Genomic DNA, 20,841 nt, shown 5'->3' with positions numbered 1-20,841 from the left:
TAGAAAAGCAAAGTGAACGCAGGCGAGAAGGAGCAACGCTCTGACAGAGTGACATGGGTACCCCTCCGCTTAGCTCGCAGGGGTAGAGCTGGAGGGGGAAATTGCTTGTTTGTGACTTGAAGGCCACGAATGAGCAGATTGCTCCATGGGAGTGCACTCCCTGGAGAGCTGCTGAAGCCTGCACAGCTCAGGAGAAGCCCAGGAACCCATCTGTGTGCGGGAGGTGGCTGAAGTCATCTCCAAACCCCACAGACTGGAGGAGGTCAGTAAGCTCCAAGCGAGCAACTGTCACTCCACACCCCTGAAATCCATAAGCAGACGAGAAACCTGAAGCCTGTCATTAGGAATCATAAAAACAGTAATTAGAACAGGATTGTCATGAGTTCACGCCTAGAACATCAATACAAGGCATTTACGCAGCAGCAGGGGACCCCTACTCTCAGAAAGCAGCATCCTCTAGGGATGCAGGAGGCCTAAAGCTCCACAGACTTACTATTTGTGTAGGCATAAGGTCCTGCAGGGAACCACGTAAATAGATTTACTATCCACAGAGCTCTGAGGAGTCCAAAAATACTGCTGCCTGCGCAGCGCAAAGGCACAGTGTAGCTCAGGAGTTAAATCAGCTCCCAGTTCGCTGGCTCCTCCTGTCCTGGGCCCCAGCATGTGGTCCTGGTGCTTCGCTGGGCTAATGCTGCAACTCAGCTCATTACACAGTGGGCTGCATCGAAGAGTTAAACTTTCAGAAGAATGCTGATTTTGGTACGAGTGAGCATTAGTTTAGCCTTATTGTTTAATCACATGTCATAGAGCTGTGAACAACCACCTTGGATGAAAGCTTAGGCTTTTATTTCTTAATGGCATCACAAGCAGAAGGGCTTGTTTCAAGTTGGAGCTTGTCCTTTAACAAAAAACCAAACAAGGATGGCTTGAAAGTAGTTTTATTTAAGGAAAATCAAGATTGTGTGCAGAGTCAGAGAGGTTTCTGCTGCAGTACCAAGAGCATCAGCTGTACTCCTTGCTGGCTTTCCAAATGGCTGCCTTTCTAAATGACTGCTTTGTTTGCCAAAACTATCTCTCTTCAAAATGTTAATAGATGACATTAATTAAAACATGAGCCAAGCTTAAAGTAAAGGTTCTTCTAATCAAAATTCTTCTGAAGTTTGATTCTCTTGGCCTCTTTGGTGTTGGCACTTGACTGGTCACACAGGATTTACCCTGGTGTGTGACTGTAGTAGTCACAAATCACACATTACCTAATCTATTAAAAATAGATTCCCATCTTTACATCGTGATAGGAGCTGAATCAGCAGAGAACTGCACCCACATTAACACAGACCAGGTATTTTTGCCCTTATGGCTGACATAATGGCTCCTTCCATCACGAGGCAGTTGCTAGAGAGCTTCGAGGGGGCTCAGCTGAAGTAGTGAGATGAATATGGTTACCCATGGCTTGCAAAAGCAGGTGAGCGGCTGATGCGAGTGCCACCTCCAAAGTTACAAAGGGAAGGAGTAACAGAGCAAGGACCAAAGGGTCACAGAGCCCTCTCCCCGAAGTTAGCGTCCTTTCAGTTTGCTGTGACAGATAGAAATAGGCCTGGAAGCACATTCCCCAAGTGGCCTAATTTCTCTGCCCTCACGCAATGTTCTCTTTCCTCAGCGCCAGAGTATTTGTTTTATTTTAGGATCCGTGAGCTCACAACCTTTAGTGAAGGATAAAGGTGCTCAACAATTAACTATAGTTTATTTTTTTTCTTCTTAAGTATTGCAATTAAGTTGCAAGGAGCAAAAGCCATGCCAGGGTAACAAAACCAAGCAGGTTAAACTTCCTCATCACAGCGGTCTCGCCTAAAAAACCAGCAGAACAGCCCCCAACTGAAATCACTCCCCCCTCACTCCCGCTGTTAGCTTTCTTTCACCAAGCACTTTTAATGTCCCTCCCTGAAATAGGTTGATAGTCCATGCTGTTGTGTTCAAATAGAAGAAGGTCAGGATGACACAGAAAGGATTTAACTTCCTCCCCAGCACTGTTATCTTTGACCTGGATGACATTCAAGGCCGTCAAGGAAGCCGTTACAGCCAACTATATTTAGGAAATGACAGAACATATTTCCCCTCTCGTCTACTCACTCAGAGGCACCAGAGAGGCAAACATTTATTTGCAGTGTTTTCAGTGGGGTATGACAAGAAGCCTAATGGAAGGGAGGACAAAAAACCCCCAACAACCTTTCTTTTGACTGGTTTAGTAGGTCTTATGGAAGAGGAAGATGGGTAGGGATAAAAAGACTAAGCTTAAGTAGAACACAGGACCAGCTTAACAGGCTCAGAATAAATCTCTCTCATGCTGTTATTTAACAGTGAAGTCGGACACGTGCTCCTGAGCCACTCCTTCATCACTACCAAGCCCAGCAAAGAGATTTTTCTTCCTGGGGGACTACTGGCATCCTCAGCACTTGAAAACAATCCTTAAGGCTGCCAAATGTGTGACTCGAAGTGGAACTGCAAATGCCAAAAAAGCAATCACAGTTATGGGTCATGCTCCTGGAAGAGGGGGTTAAAAAACCAGAACCATTACTGATGAGGTCACTGGTGGAGCTGCTGCCTCAAGGGTTCCCCATCCTCATCAACCAAAACAAAACGCAGTGACGCAGCTGTGCAGGCGGCTGCCACCCACAGCCGGGCACCTCAGCCACCTGGGCTGGGTGGGGAGCCACGCAGTGTCCCCATTTTGTACTTGCTGTGAAGATCCACTCCATAAACAGGATTCTTCCCTGGGGGATACCGCAGCATTTGGTTTACCTTGATGACCTGAAGGGACCCTGGCACTAGATGTGTAGTACAAAATACAGATACACAACAAGCATTCCCGTTCTGCAGGACTGTGCTGAGCTCAGGCACGAGCAGCTGCATTTGGGTAACAGGATCTACTCGTATTTTTGGAGTTACCTTAGTGCTGGGAGAGCACAAATGTAACGGGTGGGAACACAGTGGCTCTCAGGAAATCCCACCGCCTCGCCGGGCTCAAGGCACCGCCGCAGCCGGACAGAAGGACAGACACCAGCAGTGTCAAGTACAAGAACGGAGCCTCACACGCGCCTTTACTCCTGCTGCTTCCACAACCCCCGTGGGACAAAGGCAGGAGGCTTACCCGGCAAGAGTGACCATCCTCATCTGGAGAGCCAAGGGTTTGGTTGTTTAGAAGAGATCCTGTAAATAAAAACAGCGCAAAAGCCTCTCGGTATTGTGGAATCAACACTTGAAAGGATCAAAAAAAAAAACCCAAACAGGGATAAACCAACACAGCCCGGTGAGGAGCAGGAGACGTGTCCCAGGGCTGAGAGGGAGCGCAGCCAGTGTTGATGTGCCCTCGCTGTCCAGTGGAGCTCGCCCCGGGGGCTGCGCTAACCCCGGCCCCGCGCCCTCCGCTCCAACCGGGGTGTCAGTGGGCCACCCGACACAGAAACCAGGGTTTCTGTCGATAACTTCCAAGGGGGGCTTCTCACTGCCACGGCCTCTTCTGAAGGCAGCAGCAGAGCGTTCGGCATCGAGAACTTTTAAATGAGAACGTCGTGAAGGGATTCGGCCCCCAACCGCGAAGGTGGGGATGCCGCGCTGTTAGAACGCCCGGGTAGCGGCGGGATTGTAACAGCGAGCCGATGCCCGGTGCCTCCCGACAGGCAGCACAGTAACGGGCCGCTTACCGTGCCCCGGCGCCCACCCCGACCCGCGGAACCCAGCACCCCGGGAGCAGACGGGCACCCACCCAGCCTCGCCGCCGAGTTTCGGTGCGCAAGTGACCAACAGCCAAGGCACCGGTCACCGACCTCTCGACCGAGCGGCACCGGGGAGTCCCCAGTGGCACAAGGGGAAGCGGCGGGGGGGCTGCGGTGGGCTGAGGGAAACGGGATTGAGCAACGGGAATGCTCCGGGGGGGAGGGAACGGACGGACGGAAGGGAGACGGTGCCGGTAAGGTGACCAGCCAAGCGCTGTACCGGGGCGGGACACGGGCCAAACCCCGCACAGCCGCTCGGTAGTACCGGGGGGGAAGCGAAACGGAATCCCGGGGCCACCCCGGTGCTCGGCGCCCTCCGCGCTGGCCCCGCCCCGGAAGCCGCCGCCACGCTCACGACCCCTGAAAAAACCCACCAATGATCTGCCGCGCCGGTGGGCGACGTCGGCCAATAAGCGATCGCCGTTGCTAGGCCCCGCCTCTCGTCCTCCCGTCGTTCCCCGTTCCTCCCCCCTCCCCATTCCTTCCCCCCCCCCCCCCCCCCCGCTTTTTTTTTCACGTCAGCGCGCCGACGCTGGGTCCGCGCCCCGAACCAATGGGGCGCGCCGACGCGGCGGGCCAATGAGCGGCGGCGTCTCTCGGTGGTGCGGCGAGCGGGCGGGCGGCAGCGCTGCGAGCCGAGGGGCCGAGGCCGAGCGCGGCGGGGCCATGGAGCGCGCGGCCGGCACGCGCCGCCGCCACTGCCCGCGCCCCCTCCGTTAGTGCCGCCGCAGCACCCCCCCCTCTTCCCTTCCCCCCCCCCCCCTTTTCCCCCCTTCCCTCCCTTTCCCCCGCCGCTTCCTCTATGCGGCGGAGCCGCAGGCCTCGCTCCCCCGCGAGGCTGCCCTCGGCCCGCTGAGCCCGGAGCGCCGGTAAGGGGGCGGCGAGGAGAGAAGGGGGGGGGGAATACGGCGTCGGGTTGAGGGGTGGAAGCGAAAAGTGAGGAGAGTCTGTGGAGATTTGGGGTGTGGGGGGTGTGTGTGTGGAGGTTAGGGGCTGTTTGGGGTGAGGAACGGCTGGGGGAGAGGGAGAAGCGGGGGGTGCTGGAAGGGGAGAGGGGCTGGTGGGGGGAGCAAGGGGAGGGAGGGGGCTGGCTGGGGTGTGTGTGGGGTTAATATGTGGGGAGGGTGGGGGGGAGCCGTGGAGAGTGCGGGGGCTGGTAAATGAGGGGTGCGGAGGCTTTTGGGGGGTGGGAGGGACACGGGGTGCTGCGTTGAGGTCGTGGTCCTCCTACACCCCCCCCCCCCCCAATCCAGCTTTTTTTTTTTTTTTTTTTTTTTTTGGGACGGGGACGCGGCAGCGTGCGGAGGTGCGGTGGTGGTTGGGGGAGGCAGGAGGGGAGCCCGCATTTTGGGGTGAACGCTGTGCGGGGAGGAACAATACCAAAAGTTGTCTGAAATGGTAATTTCCGTTTCCCATTTCATCATCCCTGGGTAGGCGTTAGCCCTGCGTGTGTGTGCGCAGAGGATGGAGCTGAACCGAGCTGCCGCCAGCCAGCCTGGCTGATCTGCGCTTATTTATTTATTTTCCAGTTTAATCTTTAAATTGCTTGGTATTTTTCTCCTCGGAGAAGCCTTTGTGTGGCGGGGAGGGGCTGCTCGACACCTTTGCCCCTTAGCAAAGGGGGGGGGAGGAAGGGAAAAAAAAAAAAATCCCAACCCAAAACAGCTGCACTTCTGCAGTCCAGAATTAACCTCCCCCAGTCCGATAGATTGATTGCATGTTTAGAAAGGCAAATCGCCGCTCTCCCCCACCCCTGGCCTCGAAGGGAGCCGGGATGAGCTGAGCCCTTGATGCCCTCTGCCCTTTCCCAGAGAGAGCAGCTGTCCTGCGAGGGGGGTGTGCGTGCGGATTGAAAATCGGCCTGTTCATTGAGGCCCAGGAGTCGGTGTGTGTAGGGATTGGTTTCTACTCTTAAGCTTGGAGATCTGTTTTGATATCCAGTTGCAGGAAAGGGTTCCTCCCCCCCTCCTGGTTTTGTACACAAAGTCCTTTCTTACCACTGGGGACATGGTCCTATAGGCAGCAAACACATTCCAGGCAGCTCTTGAAGCAAAATCCCCTCCTGAGATGGCTTCTGAAATTTGGTGTAGACTTTTTTTTTTTTCCCCCCAGCGCTGTGTAGGCAAAGATACTTAGCTGAAGACGTTTTGTGAATGTTAAGCTTTGTAGCGGCTGTATGCTTTCTTGAAATTTATATAAATTTAAGGAACTTGGAATTAAACGTATTTTTCATTTTTTCTGGTTTGTGCATAAAATGGAACATTTTTATAGACTCACTCCAATTATTTCCTTTTTCTGGGGGGAAAAAAAAAACACTCCATGGAGTCATGGAGAAGGAAAAGGAGATTAACTCTCGCGTGTTTTCAAATGGCATTGATACATTCTTTTGTGTGTGCTCTACTAGGAACTAAATATTTGCCTTGATTAGCTTGAAAAAGTTGGCGTTTTTACAAAATGGATTTACTGGGCAGATTAAAGGTGCGTGTTGGAGCACTTTTAAATGGTTGTGATGGCGTGTGGTAGGAGGCTTTAAAATGCAGTGTTGAGCGAGACCTATGCTGACTTCTCTGTCTGGGCAGGGAAACTCTTAGGCACCTGGTTTCGTTAAGCCTCTGAAGCGTCGCCCTGAAGCTGCGTGACCTGTTTTCTTTCTGTGGGAAGCGCTCCGTCGGTGGAAGATCTCGCTTGGAGGGGTGGTCTGTGTCCGCGTGGGTGCACGCTCGGGGCTCTGGTGGAGCTGCTCCCAAGGCACAGTCACCCTCACGGCTTCCGTGTGTCTGTCCCCAAAGCAGAGCCTCGACTGCGCTACCCTGTCGGTCCTGGCGGCTGCTCTTAGGTGTGTCTGGGGTTTGCGGAGCTCAGCTTTTTCAATGAAGAGATGCTCTGGGTCTCTTTGCTTCTGGGAGAACTTGTCAGTCCTAAAGGGAGGTAGCGCAGGAAGGTATAAAACTTGCCAGGGCACATCTTGTCTGCGTCCTCCCTGGAGAAGGGCGGTCTGGGCTTCATCAGAGTTTGCTGTGAACCTGTGTTGTGAGGCTAGCTGGGACTTGCATCACCTCCAGACTCGTCTGAGTAAGCGCAGAGGGTTTGGTTTGTGAAATTCCCAGCAGGCTGAGTTGCCCATGCAGCGAACAACACATTGGAGTTTGGAGAGCATACGAGCCATTAGAATTCTACCCTCCAACTTCATCAGTTCCCAACTATTTTCTTATTTATTTCTGTTCTGAATAGTGATTACAGAAGCCCTGGTCACTTAAGCGTTAGCTGCTTTGACAGGCTGGAAACTGTAGATGTTAAGTTTCGTGTTTCACAATTGGTTTCACTGTTCACTTCTGCTTCTGCTTTTAAAAATGAACGCTTGTCTGCATCTCTGTTTCATAAAAACGTGGCTCAGGGTGAATTGATTTTTTTTTTTTTTTTTTGGTGCTGCTTTTTGTTTTTGTGCTGTTGTAATATCATTTTCTCAGACTTAAACATACAGATTGTCCAGTGTGAGTGTTGTTTTTGGGTGGGGGAAGAAAACTCAAATAACAAAACCAAAAAACCCTCCAGCAAAGCTCTAGACTTCATTTCTTCCTTTGTGTGTGGTAGGCAACCTGTTAAGATTATTTCATTTTCTACTTACGCTTTAATTGACTAAGTCCCCAAAAATGCTCCCAAACAAAACGGAGTGTGTCATGGTGTCGTGCAGTGTTTTTCTGCTGTTCAGTAGAGCAGACAAATGTATTTCTCTAGGGTCAGTGAAGACTAGTCGTGTTAATCAATACTGTACCAGCAGTGTTCCCTTTTCAGTAAACCAGATGGACTACTTACAACTGGTGGTGATTATTTTAACTGTGTAATTGTAACATGGCTGCGTGATGACAGTGTTTCCTGCAGATACTTCAAAGGAAGGTTCCTGACAAGTATATCTTTACAGCGTTTAATCTGTACTCTTTGTCTTTATGTTGTGGCTTTTGGACATGTGTTTGAAGTACTAAGATTTTTTTTTTTTTTTTTACCTCCTGCTTTTCTATACATTAAAAGGTGGCAGTACTCTATAATAATGAGGTGTCTCAAGCAGGGGTATAAAACCAGGATTCTGGGGGCTCCCCCAGTGGTGGTATTAGTTTCTATTAGTTTTAGGTCCATGCGGTGACTAAGGCAAAAATGAGGAAGAGCTTTAAGTTACTGTGAGGAAATGGCAGTATTTTTTTTTTTTTTTGAAGGAGTGCTTGAATTTTCTCTAAGTGTGCATGTGGCTCTGTTTTAGGGAAAATACGTTCTGTGGCGACTCGAGTCTTAACTGGGACGGTCTAATTACTCGGTGAAGAAATCCTTCTCCAAGGGAAGGAAATGCACAGGACTGGCGCTGGTTAATTACATTGTGTAAAATTACCGAGTGCCAGCTTTCTTACGAGGTTCGCCCCTCTTCCTCTCTCCATGCCGAGTACCTGAATTTCAGGCTCGACAGTCTGCCTCATGGTTTGAAATTCTTCCTCAGTATTAAGATTTAATGGTGGTAGATACACAGCAAGTAGTGGCAGGTACTGCTTTTCTGTAGAGCAAAGCAAATAATACTTGGAAATATTTACATGGTGGTTGTTGTTCGAATAGCATTTCCCTTGATGAGGCTGTAGTAAAGGTGGCTTGTCTGCTACCTCCATCGCAAGTGAGAATTGTGTGGATTTCAGTTGTAAAAGGCTGTGGAGAGAAGCTGGTGTCTCCATAGCAAAGATTTTAGTGTTTCGTGATAACCTCTTGTATATTTTTACCCCATCTAATTTAAAACAGTCTGCACGACACTTTACAGGAATGATCTGTATGCGGCTTTTAAATATTTTCTTTTTCCTGCAAGAGAGATGAGCAGCACAGAGCTGCTTTTTCTGAGGGTGCAGAGCACTAGGATCCTCAGCCAAGTGTTATGTAATTTGTATGCCACTGATGCATGGTCATAAAAAAAATACTTGCCTAAATATTAAAGGAAAGCTTGTGTAGTCAATGATTTGAGATCACAAGCATCCTAAACAGTATGGGTTTGTGCAGCTAGAGCCCTGGTAAAGTATGCTTGGGCAAAATGCTGTCGCTGGTATCCTGCTGGGAAGCGTGGAGGAAACTGTCAGCACCCATGGTCCGGAGGCTCTTTTTGAGTGTATTTGACTGTACCTGGAATTTTCAGCCTTTCCCGTGTGAGACCTGGTGTTTTCTGGTGTATGTTCTCATGCAGCTGTTGGATACTTAAAAATCTTCATTTGTCTGAGTCTGGGTGGTGGTGCTAGCTTCATCTGCGGCTAGTTATAGGTGATGCCAATTTGTAATCCTTTACAAGTGTATAAAAAAAAATAAAAAGAAGCTTAAATGCTAATAGCAGTGAAAAATCTGTTCAGCATGTAGCGTGTGTGAAGAAAGCAGGCACACACGTTGGTCTGTGTAGTCTCCATCAGCTGAGTTGAGGGCTTTTAAAAATCTGTTCTAATTTTTATGCTGTATGTGGAATGGTTAATCCCATAAAAGCCTTGCACCTTTTGACAGATGAAACGCTGCTGTTCTTAACTTATTTGAGCAAAATATTTTTATAGATGGTATTAGCTCTGTGGCTCCAAGGGTAATGCAGTCCTTACACGAGAAAGATCTTGCTTTGATCTGACAGCTTTCAAGATCCATTTCCAATCACTGAGTTCCATTAACTCTGTTTATAATGGTGCCCTCAGACTTTTTTCTGTTTATGTGACTTTTCAGGGTGTTAACGTTTCTACGTATACGAGTTCTCTTTAATAAACTGAAGGAGTAATTGGGGTCAGGAAGGGAAATAATCCTGTTAGAAGGTGCAGTTAATTATGTAGGGTATTTTGGGCTCCAAAGTTCTTCCTCTTGATTCTTTCATATTTTCCCCAAACTGTAGGATGTAGAGAAATTATCAAATCGCCACCAAAGTAAGACAGTAGGTCAGGGTGGTGTCTGTACAGTTAATTTTGGGAGCGTGGAACGAGCGCAACCGCAGGCTTGCTGGCCATGAGGGCGGTGGAGGAGAGGAGAGGAGGGGAAGGGGGGGGTTTCCCCGGCGAGCAGCCTCTTCCCTCCCCTGCCCTGTTGCAGCCTTGGTGCTCCCGTGTCCGCGGAGCAGGACGGTGGGTGCCTGCTCTCCTCGGGGCACCGCCGGTGTCTTGCCAGGCCTCACCCATGAGAAACCGCCCTGGGTTCTCCTGCCCCTTCCAGTTTTGGTAGTGAAAAGGCGTGAGCTCCTCAAGAGGGCTTCTGAAAGTTGAGTCTCTTCTAGTTAATTTTAATTTTCTGAAGTTCATCACGCGAGTAAGTTGCTCGACTCGTTGCCGCGTAGCTGCTGTGAAGGGAGGCTGAAATCACAGTCTGCGGAGGCCGAGGAATTGGAAGGCGCTACCCCAAAGTAAACAAAAAGCCGTGAGGTAGTCCGTAGCGTTGTGGGGTAGCAATGTCGGAGAGTGAATTAGCTGTTGTAGCCAGAAGAAAGTGATGGTTTTTTTCTAGGTCAGGGTTGAAGGCACTGTCAGGGTGGTGATGTGAAGCATATATTACTGTCTGCATTGTCCCTGCCATATGGATATGTGCAGTACTGCCCTTGGCATTCATGCATTGAATTATTTATCCTCTAAAAATCTGTAGGCAGCCTTTCTTCCCCTGCCTCTAAAAAACCTGAACTTATCCAATGAGTATGTTTAAAATAAATCTTCCACTGTAAATTACTGCAGTGGCAGGAGCAGGCTATTGATTGTATATTGTGTTTGTATTAGTAAACCAAAGGTTGCAACATTCCATATTTTGTGGAAACATTGAAATTAATTCTGCTGTGAAGTGCAAGAGTGTTCGTGCTGGTGCTGGGTTCATGTGTGACTATAATGACGCCTGTGTCTTCTGTAGCAACAAAATTTGCAGACTTTGAAAATGGGAAGAGTAGAAAACTTTTTAGTATGTGTAAAAGAAGCTTTGTCTCAGCTATGTACTGAGGGAGCCGATGTTTTTCTCACATGAACAGTGAGAAAGCATCTCCTTTCCTCTTACATTGTATTGGCTTTGCTTGGAGAAGAATGCTCAGGTGGTCCCTGTTTGAGTGGTAGGCTTCAGGCCCTCAGCTGAGGACATCAGTGACTGGGGGTGTCGTGGTGGGGGTGGTTAAAAGGCTGTGGGTAATCGGGGGGGAGGGAGGGGAAGCAAACACCCAAGGAAGCTGGCTCTGTAATTTTATTTTTTTTTTTAAGACTGACTGCTTTGAGTATAGAAAAGGTCTAAAATAATTTACCTTTAGAGCAGCATAAAGCTGCTAAAATTGTATCACAGGCATGGCAAAGAAGGGAGATGTTACCCTCTACAGAATTCACCACAATCCAGAGGCAGCCTGTCCCTGAAGGCTTGGCAGCCTGCGCGGTGAGAGGCAGAAGAGCTAGGTTTTGAAAGTACTGTGCTGTTCTGAATATCTTGGTGTGTAATGAAAGTATGTGTAATTAGGAACTCCTGAAAAAAATACATTAAATAGCTTTAAAGGAAAATAAGGTGAATGGAAACTTCATTATTAAGTAGAAAATGCTTAGCTGCAGTTCACGGTGCATCTTCATTTTAAATAAAGCACACTTGAAAGTGCTCCCTTCCCCCTGAGCGCAGAACGTTATCGGCTTATCTGGGCAGGAGTTCAGAGCCATAAAAACTATATCCTGCTTACACCTTCCAGCCTATCCTATGACCTGCTCTGTGTAAACAAGTTGTACCAGGAGCTCCGAATTACTAGTAAGTAGCTGGGTTTTCAGCAGGCCGGTTAGGTCCAGGAGGAACCAAGATAAAGTTCCAAGAAGTTCTCTGTTGGGAATGGTCTCCTGATAGCTGCCTTCTGCAGGGAGGAGGTAACAGATCTGATATCCTGCTGGCTGTGGCAGTGACCGTATCCTGTGGAAAGCAGTAATCTTTTGGGTAGACTTTACACTTTCGGTCTGGTGTTTTCCACGTTATGGAGAGTGATGGCTGTTGCAGATTGTGAAATGTCAGTGTTGTCGTAACAACACACACCGCTTGCTGCACTGACTGTCGTACTTCTGTTGCGTCAGGTCTTGGATGGACTGAAGATGTAAGCCTATTTATAAAGTACTGCTATAGTTACACCTTTAGATAGATGGATGAGATTAGCCGTGCCGATGCTGGGAAGAGATATAGGTAGATGTGAGGAAGGGGGTGTGTGTGTGTGTGTGGGAAACAAACATCCTGCTCATGGCTGTGCTGTGGTTGTTTAAATACCACTGGGTGAGCTGGTGCTCTAGTTACAGTGTTTGGCTGCTTCCCATAGCTAGCTGTCTCCTTGGTTTCATCTTGCAGCTAGGCACAGAGACATTTATCCGAACTAGATTGTGGGTCTGTAATGAGCAAGCCTGGGTATTTTGTGTGTAGAATGTTACCTTTCTGAGCAGTTCAGGAGTTGAATGCTCCATCCAGGTTTGAAGATGAAAACCCATTCTCCTTGAACGTTGACTCTTTTGTTTCAACTTGTGTGGTTTCTTGTCCTATCAACTCAGAAAGGACGTGTGAGTATATGCTAGTTGTGAAAATTAGCATAGCTGATAACGGCTGTGTTTTCTCTAGTTTCCTTCCTCACTGTTGCCTGTCTCTCGGCACACGTTGGGGTACTGTGCGATGACTGTCCTGGTCTCGGATCTCTTTGCTCTCCATCTTCTGGCTCTCTGTGACCGGGATCTGGGGTGCCCTGCATTACTCAGAGCTGCTCTCTGTCACAGGTGATGGTGGCGAATTAAGTTGCCTTCCCCTGTGATCAGCACTGGTACCGGGTGTTAAACTTGTTCTGTGGCAAGAGCTGAATTGCATTTGAGTTAGCCCTGATCCAGAGGAGAGGAGATCAGAGAAGTCGACTTTGTGGCTTTCCCTGGTGTGCTGAGTAGTGCTCCTTAGAAAGCTACAGGTTGTAGTCTTAAAATGCTGAATTTACTTCTGCAGTCTGTTCTGTCTGTTAGCTTCCCCTACTTCACCCACCATAATATTTCTTCTCCCTTCTGTCTGTCCCTCCCCCTTCCCGGGAGCCTCATCTGATGGAGGTTCTGCTTGGCGCTCTGCTCTCGCCTTGGTCCTCCTCATCCAGGAGTCTTGTCTCTAATTTTAGCCTGTCTGCCTTTTGATGTTCCCTCCCGTCTGTTCCTGCCTTTCTCCTTTTTCTCTGAAATCATCCTGCATCTTCATCTCCCTCTCGAGATCTGGGCCTTATTTTTGTATGGTGGGAGAAAGCGCTTGAAGATGGAGTGCAGCTGCAGTAGCGCTGTGAGGTGAAGGATCCGAGGTCATGGAGACTTCTGCCAGGGGTGAGGGTTTGGGGTGCTGGCAGCCTGGGTCTGCTGTTGTATGCCTGTTGTGCTTACCACTAGTAGCTCGTTACCTCTCCTGCATCACCGTCACCACCTATTGTCTCTGGTTAGATCAGCTCTTCCAATCTTTGTCTTAAGGAGCCGTCCTATATTTGGACGATGGACTCTTTTGCGTGACATTACCAGTAATAGTTGCAGGCAGAATTTACTCTTACAGAGCGGTGTAGGTAATTGAAATCTGCAAGAATCCTTCTGATGGTCTCTTCGGAGCTGTTATCTTGTCCATCTGGTGCTAATTCACTTGATGCAGCTTGCAGCAGAGAAGGGTGCATGGGAGGTCTGCTGGCAGCGTTGCATGCTTAGTATTGCCTAGCAGCCTGGCTTTCCCCTGAACCGCCTGCCGTTTGCTAGGGCACGAAAGCTGCGAGGTTTTCTCTAGAATTTTGCTTCATTTTAGCATGCGTTTGCTTACATTTACAGAGAAAGTGACTTTTCTAAATGCGGATGCTTTTTTGACACAGTAAGCCGGTTCTCCGCCCAGGGACGCAGTGCGTGTCAGCAGAAAGCAGGGTGCCCGACCTGATAGCTCAGGCATCCGGCAAGGCCCCTTGGCCTGGTGGGATTCATCTGCTTGAAGACTAGTGGGGATGGTGTGTGCACGCATAATCTGATTTGTGCACAGAATATAAATACTTGCTGTTGCAGACGTGCAGCCTGTGGTTTTAGAAGTCCTTTTGTGAAAACAACATTCAACCCCTCCACCGCTGCAGCACAGAGCTTCAGTAGAAACCCAATCCTAGCAATTAGTGAGCGCTTTAAAAGGAACCTAGCAACTGCTACTCTAGTTCGATTTGCACATTTTTTTTTCATAGTCTAAGGCTGGTAGCTGTTTTCTTTGCATTGTGTGGAGATAGTCTGCATATCACTGTAGATAGAAAGGTGGAGGGAGTTGTGGATCAGTGACTAAATTAGTTGAAATGATAATGGTAATGCTACTGTGGGCTCTGCAGCAAGCGATCCTCGGGGAGGGTGGAGCATGAGTGGAATATATCTGGTGGTATGTGAATTTGGTGTTTGTGGGTAACCTGAGCTCACCTGTAAAGAGTTTTGTTACCCAGATACTTTGTGACCTAACTTGCTTTTGTCAACAGTCGCACCAAATGATTAACGAATGATGCTTTCCATGAGTGTGGTTATGTAAAATGTTAATATGCTGCATTTTTTCAGATCTGCTTTATAACGTGCGCAGGGCTTTAAGTCGAACTTCAAAGCAAGTAGCTTGCTTTATGGTTGAACCTATGAGCAGTTTTATGTGCAGGGTGGAGCGAACTTGTGGAGAATATTGCAGTTTTCCCACTGTCATAAAAAGTTATGATCCTCATGATTCAAGTATTGTTCTGTAGGTGGAGGCAAGAGACAGATGCAGAGGTCAGGGGAGCGTGTACGGAGCAAGTCCAGATGTGCCAGCAGAGTGAATGCGTCTTCTGTGTTCCCAGCTCGCTGAAACGGGTTCAAAAAGTGCCTTGTGCTCTTTCTGGGTCTTCCTAAGAAACCTGCACCTGTGTTACTCGCGGAACAGGCAGACCATTTCCATGGGAAAGGAACTTGGCAGGGGAACCGTGAAACGCGGCTGAGAGGGCTGCTTTTTTTCCATGCAGTATTTTAAACTGTTCTTAAAACGTGGCGCTTCAGAGTGGAAAAGAGACTGTAAGTCAGTTTATAACCTACTTTCTTTCTTTGGGCTTTTCTTTGGGGTATGAGCCAAGTGAGTTAAAAAAATAAATAAGTGGCTGCCTCTTGAACGAGCCCCATTCCAATTAACTTCAATCATGCTTCAGAAGATATTTAAAAACTGAGATATATTCCCTAAAAAAAGGACTGTTTAGGCTGAGTGATCATGGTGGGGGAGAGTAAGATAACCTTTTAAAGCCTTAATTATGGGCTTTTGTGAAAGTGCCTGACAACGGGGTCTCATTGACCTGTGCTGCTTTTAAACCCTGGTGAGGTATAAGACTCTCTTAGCTGTAGCATCAGCGCCACAAATTCTGAGGTATAAAACACTTTTCAGTTTTCAATAAGTAAGTTATAGCCGATTAAAATAAGTCACTATTCCAGTTTCAGTCAGATCTCTATAAATATTCCGAATGATTTAGCCTCTCATTTAAAAACATTTTCTCCTGGGATGAGGACGTATAAATGTGCTCTTTGTTTGCAGCCAGGAAAATTAAAGGATCACAACATTCAGAAACGTACATGTTAGATCATCTGGAAAACTGTTTCTTAAAGAATATATACTATATCTAAATGCGCAAATACCCTTGTTAAGGTGGTTTGCTTTGCATTCTGTTAGCTTGAAGAATTTTTTTCTGAATACATTAAAACTTGAAAAAAAAAATTCCTTATCTTTAGATGATCCATTAGCTGTTACAAGCTTGCCTTTTATTTATTTTGTACACACATGTGTGAATGTAAACATTTTATCCAGAATGGCCTTGCAAATGTTCCTGCATTAACATATATTGTCATGGAGAATAATTTTCATTTAACTGTAATTTGCTTTATATTTTCCTCCCTGGTTGCCATAGAAACGCAGTCCGATGTGGCAGTGACTACTCACAGGAGCTAGGTTATGCATTGCCTTTATAATGGACCTCTGTTAATCATGCTGCAGTTTTCACTGAAGGAACCATGATTATTTGCAGGAGGCACTTTATTTATATAAACTGTAAGATGCCTGTGGTACCTCAGCTTAATATTCATAGTTATCAAGGGTGCTTTTCTCTTCTGCAGAAGTTTTGTCGTAAGAACTGTCTGTGTATTATGATGATTGTGGAATTGATATATATTTACTTAAATTTAATGTCAGTTAGACTTCATTTTCAATTTTCATTTAATGTGCTGTAATAGCCTAACTAGTAACAGTCTTTCCTGTGGTTCAGTTTAAGATCTTAAACGTTTGAAACACAGCAATGAAACATTTGTTGTCCTTATCTGTGCATAAAAAGTTGACTTGCTTTTTATAATGTGTCTGTGCCTTTACGGTGATGGCTGCAGCCGAGCAAACACCTTCTTTTCCACCCCAAGCCTGGCATCTAATGACAGTGAGCTTTGTTTAACTGTGATATCAGTGCACTTATAAGAAAAAAATGTTTCCTTTTGGCTAAGAGCAGGAAGAAAGGGGGTAAAGATGAATTCTAGTCACATTTGTTGCACGTCTGGATTTTGGGTTTGTTTTGCACCTCTCGTTTCTGGCCATCTTGTCCACGTCAGCCTCGCGCCACGGCTGCTGCTCTTCTGAACTGTGCCCACACTTCCCTTGGATTTACTTCCACTCGGGACCCCCCAGGCTCAGGAAATGCGGATGTGAGCGTTGTGGATGCTGGCGGTAGGAAGCTGATTGATTGCCCAGCTGAAGGCAGTGGGGCCATCCCAAGGCAGAGGTGATTGGGAGCCCCGTGTGAGCCAGCGTGGGGTGGTGGGCTTTGCCCTTGTCCCAGTGGGGCCGCGGTGGATCCCGTAAGCGGGAAGGAGCAAGCGCTTTTGTTTCTTTACTGCGACTTCAAGGGTCAAGTACAACACGATCTCCAGGACTATCAGCGCTCAGATGCCTGACATTTTAGGATGCACTGAGTAAACAGGAGGACTGATCTTCTGCCTTTGTCCATGGCTTGTTGAAACCTTGGAAGGGCTTGCCTTCCAGCTGCTGAGATAAGAATCATGGTGGCATCGGTTCAAACTGAACTCACCAATTAGCAAATGATTAATTTTTTGCTGAACAGGATGAACTAAAGGAGAGAAAATCAACCACACGGGATTCTCCTTTGTCTGTGTACTTTCATGGCAGAAACCTTAAACTGTAATTTAGAGAAGTGAATTTCACTTGCCTCCCGAATCAGACTCCTCAAAATGAATTCTTAGTCTGGTTTTAGGTCTTCAAGAAAAATTGTATGTTGGCCCTTTCTTTCCTGCTCTTCGCGGTTAGACGCCAATTGCTGGTTACGTAAGTCCGGATTACTCCAGCACGTGGATGCTTTCAGATGCATATGGTCTCACAGTTATTTCTTGGTTCTTTACAGAAGGAATTGAGTAACATTTTGTTCTGTAATGCAGTATTAAGAAACCCAGCATTTTTTTCTGTAATGGCGTATAAACAAGTAGTGATAACATCCTATTTAAAGCGTTTGGAGGAGGTAGGGCTAAGGAGGAGAGGCAGGGCTGAATCAAGCTTTATTTTTCTTATACCTACACACCATATTTTAGTACAGTTTTCTTGCCTTCCATGAAAGCTGTGGGCTATTATAAATTAACTGGTTTTTGAGGTGTATAAGCACAATGTGGTGTGTGTGCTGTGGCTGTGGAGTAGCCTTGTTAATAGATGTTACTCACCTCTGTTCCCCTTTGTGTATCTGTGTGTTTTTCACTGTACGACGTTGGTGCTCTTTTGCTGTTTACAAGAGGCAGATGTGATTCATAGTCAAAGGCCAGCCTAATTTTCATAGATGTCTGGGAAACGGCTTGGCTGTAGTGAGGACTTTTGGGTCTTGTGTAGACTTCTTGCATTTTTCCTCTTTCTTTTTTTCTACCTGTTGTCACATAAATGCTCAGAATTGACCATTAGTTTGTGTTCTTCAGTGACAGGTTTGGGATACCCAAGTGTACCTCTTCAAAAGGGGTGGGTGATGCATTCTGACAATGCCAGCATCTCAAAGCTATCAGGTGAGACAGTCTGACTTGCTGGCCATATATGAAGTAATGAACGCATATATGACTTGCTGGCCATATATGAAGTAATGAGTAATGTTACTCTCCAATTCATAGGTTTATCTGAATTTTATTCCAGTTTTGCTTAACTTCAGCTACCAAATCAAGTGTTCTACACCAAATGCTTTATAATTTGGAAGTATTTCATTTGAGAGGCAAGTATAAAAATATGTAATAGTGTAAGAAAACATTAGGAAGTAATTTTTGACTGGTCTTGAGTTATTTCCAATATCACAGGAACAGCCTCATACGGGAATGAGGGTAGAGGTGTATGGTGGCTGTTTAGCCTGGGGTTCAGCCAAGGGGATGCTGTTATTTTGGTAGAGCATAGCTGGGCAGTCTGCTTAACTTGTTCAAAACAACCAACCAACCAAAAAACCCCCCTGACCCTACGGTCTGTGTATGAGTGGGTGCGTATGATGGCTGACTTGGAGACAGCTTATGTTTTCCGACTTCTTCCCGGGTCTGAGGCAGCTATCTCTGCAAACCTTTGAGATGTTTTTTACCAAAGGTGCAGTCCTGAAGGGCTGCTTGGGGAGTTGCAATGTGAGCACTGTTGTAGTGTAAACTAATGCATGTGGTGACTAAGTTACCTTTTGTGGACTCGTTGAATTGACTCCTTTACCTGATAATTGGGTTAAACATTCATTCGTTAGCACGAAAAGAGCAGAGTGGCTTTGGTGACAGAGAGAGTATTTGACTCTGAAGCTTCATTCAGAGAGTATTTTAAGTTCACTTATTTACACTTGGGTTTGGTCTGACAGCTAATACAGTTACCTTATCAGAAGTCATGAAGAAGTGTTAATTGCAGATAAAACTTTATAAAGCCAAGCTGTCCTTCTGCTCCCTTCTGTTTTTAGGCACTTGGGTTGACTTTGAGCCACTTTGTATCTCACGTTGTGCCTTGAAGGCAGCGTCGAATTTAGCTCCGTTAATTGTGTGAGAGATCTGGAAGGGGAGCGTGCTTTCTAACGCGGCCTGGACACGGTGCCGTTACCAAGAAAATGGTGCAAATTGGGATGAGATGTGGGGTGGTGGAGGGTTCAGAGGAGCTGCCTTCTGTGCAGTCATGGGAAGAGGGATTTCTTCAGGGAGTGGGTGAATTGTTTCCTTCTGCTCTGAACAGCTTCTTAATGAACTGCCCTCTCCAGGGTGCAGAGAGATTAACCTCCCGTGGCTAACTTCAACCTGGGAGACTTCCACCATATTGCTGCCATCAAATGTTTGTATCTAAAAATACCTTTGTGCTGCTGCGCAACGGACTCAAGGCACGTTAATCTTTTTTTCTTTAAGAAGGAGACTTGTGTTGCTGGGTGAACTACTGTGTAAATCAGATTTTTGCTGTGCAGTATTACCATTTTTCTTCTTCCAACAGAAAAATGTGGTGGAAATAATTGTTCTGGTTGGAATTCCCTCTCTGACAACAATAGCAGAAATGGGGTGGGGTTGTTTGAAGATGTTTAATGCTGAAAAGTTTTGGAGGAGCAAGCTCTCCCAAGCTGCACAGGCTTCCCCATGTGATTCCTCTTTACTGTTTAGTCTTTTGCAGAAACAGCGGCGTTCTTGCACTGGCTGTTTGAATAGTTTTGACCACTTCTGTCTTTTCTGAGCACAACTGTTTAAGAATGCTTTGTCTGTATTGGATCTCCTTTGCTCCACTACATTCTCTCATTCAGCTGTGTTCACTTAGTTGTAATTTTGCACTTCTTTTTCTTCGGATGGGGAAGAATGAAAGCCTACCAGGCTAACACCTATAAGCAGTGTTTGGAGTTATTGCTACCTCTGTGTGTAATGATTCATCTTGGAGGCAGACAGCTTGCTGCCCTCAATACCTCATGGTAGTTCCAGACAAACTCAGATGTTGCGCTTCAGCATTTCTGGCTTACGAAGTCTCAGCAGTGATGCTTCTGTTTGTTGTAAGGCTTTGTTTCTAGGTAACTTCATAGAATATTTCATGGTAGCAGTAGCACAAGGGCTAGTTTAGACACAGCACAGATAGCTGTAGGTGAGTTTACTGCCTTGTGTTGAACAACTTAGTAGCTGGTACTCTTGCAGCGAGTTATAACTTGAATTCTTGCTGTTTGTGCCACTGGAGAAGCTGCAGTGGGGTGTTTGAGGTCTGGGCTATAAAATGACTCGCAGCAAACATTGCGTAAGTGCTTTGGTCTCGGCGCTTACTGTTTTCTGTGTGTTCCAAAGAGGGATGCAGTTTTTACCTCTTGAGTTATTTAAGATTCAGAATATATGCTCTTTCTTTAATGTTTGGCTTACCTGGACTCATTTTGATACTGGAACTCACCTGCTGCATGCACTAGACTTTTACCTGTGTTTTCCTGAGACCTGCTGCTGATGCTAATCGGCAATAGGGCTCAGTCACAACCTACTTAAAGTACTTAAACCATTTGTAAGGAAACTTTCTTTAAAATATGGATGGCATTAGAGGGACTCGGGCTTAAAATTAGAAACTGTTTACGAGGCGCAGTTGTAGTTGTTTACCTTGAACCATAATTATCTTGTTTCCTGAGTTAAAAACGTCACGTCAGCTAGCTGAAGCAAGAGTTGATGACAAAGGAATTGTTTTTAGCCACCAACAGAGCAAAGAACACTTCAAATGTGTGTCTAAATATGATTTTATAACCTAAAGTGTAGCACACTCAGGATTTTAAATTGGCTCTGGAGGTTGCGTGGGCTTATGGGTAGGACATTTGGACGGGGATCAAGGGACTGGGTTTAATCCTAACTCTGTCCTTTTGTCCTCTGAGCGTTTTCCTTGCCACCCTCTGTGCTGTTTATTTGGACGGCGATGTGTTTGAAGGAAGGGATATGCCCTTTCACTAGGTGCTTGTAGATTTTCTCGGGGTGGTTTTGTGGCATGGCTGGGCCGGTGCTGCCGGGGGGGGTGAGGCCACTGCCTCTTCCTGGGGTGCATGAGCCAATTCCACCCCCTCTGAGATGGGAGACAGTAGGCAGAGGAAGATGAGTGGGTTTTTTCTGCAGGTGAA

At 46.9% G+C, this 20,841-nt stretch overlaps 1 protein-coding gene and 1 long non-coding RNA gene across 4 annotated transcripts in view; one reads left to right on the top strand and one right to left on the bottom strand.

Annotated features, from left to right (window-relative positions):
* Positions 1-101: 101 nt before the first annotated feature.
* LOC122153898 lies at positions 102-4,029 on the bottom strand. Of its 2 annotated transcripts, none has more exons than XR_006165742.1 (3): positions 3,761-4,029; positions 3,146-3,204; positions 102-334 (listed from the first exon to the last, which is right to left on the bottom strand). It is a non-coding gene; the product is annotated as an uncharacterized LOC122153898 (long non-coding RNA). The 2 variants fall into 2 exon arrangements; XR_006165741.1 differs by lacking the exon at positions 102-334 and adding an exon at positions 925-2,496.
* Positions 4,030-4,378: 349 nt separating this feature from the next.
* Positions 4,379-20,841, top strand: part of ANKRD11 (ankyrin repeat domain 11) — a 157,745-nt gene continuing 141,282 nt past the window's right edge. For both annotated transcript variants that reach the window (XM_042797622.1, XM_042797623.1), the window contains exon 1: positions 4,379-4,639. The gene's annotated coding sequence lies outside the window, so the exon portion shown is untranslated. The remainder of the gene's footprint in view (positions 4,640-20,841) is intronic.

The sequence above is a fragment of the Tyto alba genome, unplaced genomic scaffold (genome assembly GCF_018691265.1).
Source record: "Tyto alba isolate M040663 unplaced genomic scaffold, T.alba_DEE_v4.0 Super-Scaffold_26, whole genome shotgun sequence".
NCBI classification, from domain to species: Eukaryota; Metazoa; Chordata; class Aves; order Strigiformes; family Tytonidae; genus Tyto; species Tyto alba.
Note: the sequence above shows the minus strand (reverse complement) of the source record. Positions and strands in the feature narration are given on the sequence as shown.